Source organism: Callospermophilus lateralis, chromosome 8 (assembly GCF_048772815.1).
Source record: "Callospermophilus lateralis isolate mCalLat2 chromosome 8, mCalLat2.hap1, whole genome shotgun sequence".
NCBI lineage: Eukaryota > Metazoa > Chordata > Mammalia > Rodentia > Sciuridae > Callospermophilus > Callospermophilus lateralis.
In genome coordinates this window covers 112,960,907-112,963,059 of record NC_135312.1, presented here as the reverse complement: position 1 = coordinate 112,963,059, position 2,153 = coordinate 112,960,907, and positions in this window count along the sequence as shown.

The window sequence follows — 2,153 nt, the reverse complement described above, 5'->3', positions numbered from 1 at the left end:
TCAAACCCAGTGCCTCATACATGCTAGGCAAGAGCTCTACCCCTGAGCTACAACCCCAACCCCTAGGTTGCTTTTTAAAATTAATTCTTAAAAAATATATAGGCACTAAGAAATTGTATAGGGCATGAACACACACTAATCAGGTGACTGTCAAATGAAGACCTTTCCTGAGAAGTTCAAGGGCACCCGAGTGATAAATCTGGGGTCATTCAGATCTTGTTCCGCAGACATGTGCAGGTGTATGAAGAACTTCATGTGGGTGGAAAGCCAGGCAGGGCAAGGTCAGAGCAAAAGCCTTAGTGACTGTACTTCCTGTCTATGGTGCCTATGCCCTGGGTCTGCTCCCCTACCCCAGCACTCCAGGAAGCATCAGCTAGGATTTTAGAGAACCAATGTGCACCCCATTGCCAGATGATTTGGATTTTTAAGACATGGTCTTTCTCTTGATGATCATTGGGGAAAATATAAAACTTGCACTTATGATTCATTATGGAGGCCCTGCCCACCCCACTCCACCCAGCAAAAGCTGGAGTGCAGTGTGAGGCCTCAGAAATGAGCAACCTTCTCATCTACACTAGGATAGAGACGGAGTTTCAAGGGCAAGAGTGGCACAGGCTCAGATTCTAGAAGAAGGATTCATGGGTGGGCACTGGTGGTCATTTGGGGGAATGGCAGGGGCCAAGGCACAAGGCAGGAGAAAGGCCAGGGTGTTTGGTGAGGCCTTGCAGGGGTTGCAGCCCTGCTGAGTGTATGTCCACTCTGGCTCTGGCGAGATCTGTGATTTTGGTTCCCTGTGAGCAGGACACTCTTTCTTGAAGCCTCAGTGTCCCGTGAGTACAAGACCAGGAGGTAAATAAATAAACATTCAATCAGCAAATCTGATACTGGCAACGGTCTCCATTTGGACTTAGCCTTAACCTTTCATAGGAGGTGGTGGGGACAGGATGGCAGTGGGGGGAACTTGGGGACTCACTTAGCAGCTTTTCAGAAGCATTTTGTTACTTTAGCAACCAGTATAATTGTACCCTTGTGTGCTAGCTGAATGTCAGCTGTGGTCATGATAATACCAGTTTAGCCAACCTTACATAGCATTGCAAAGATCAAATGTCAAAATGTACATGAGAGCTTTTTATAAACTGTCACAGGCTGAGCAAGTACAAATTGCTGCTGTTCCGATCATCCTGGCATGCTATGGAGTCGTGTGGTACACTGGGGTGGAAAACAGTAAAGCAAGTTCTAAAATAATAATAGAAGCAGAAAGATATTTTCTGGACCATTTATAATTGGAGAAAGCTTGTTTCATTCATGGACCATCATGGTATTCACTGTTGTCAGGGTAATGATGCCATCCTCAGCATCCTCGGGGAAACCCCCAAGGAGCTAGAACTCCTACCTCTGCCCAGCAGAAATGAAGATCCCCACTTTAGCTGGAGGGTCTCTACCAGTCACAAGGTGGGACTCTCCTATTCTCTGTCAGAGTCATACCAGAGAATTCCTGTTAAAAGGGGTGATTTGAGTAAGATTCAGAGTCTTGTAATGCAATACAAAAATGTCCAGGCTCAATCTATAGGGATAGAGCTTGTTCTGATCACCCTACAGACATCTTGGTTGTACCTGCCATTTGGCCAGCTAGGTGACCCTTAGCACATCCCAAGACCTATAGGAAGCAAAGTTGTTAAGACAGCCAGCCTGGCGTGTGCTGGCCACAGATGCCTGTACTGTTTCTTGACTGATGTTAAATGTTTTTGAGAAAACCCAGGTATACTCTGACAGGCTGCAGTCCAATATGTCAGGCTTGGCATATAAGCCCTTTCTCCTGCCTTGGGGTTGGGGATTCACTTTTCTTGCTGCCACCCAAGACATAAGAGCTTCTCTCCTTAAGTACCAAACACTCGATTGCATGTCACGAAGTCCTGAGTTTGTCTGACTCTTCCGTTAAGCTCATGGCCCCCACTGCTCTTGGTGGCTGGTTTGCATATACCATGCCTAGAGTTTCCCAAAACAATTGTTTTTAAAAAGTCACTTGTCATACCCCAAACTAGGAAGAGTTCAAACTGAATGAAAAAAAAGATCATTAATAGATGCCAATGCCAAGATGACAAAGAAGGTAGACTTATCTAATCAAGATTTTAAGGCAATCATGATAAAATGTT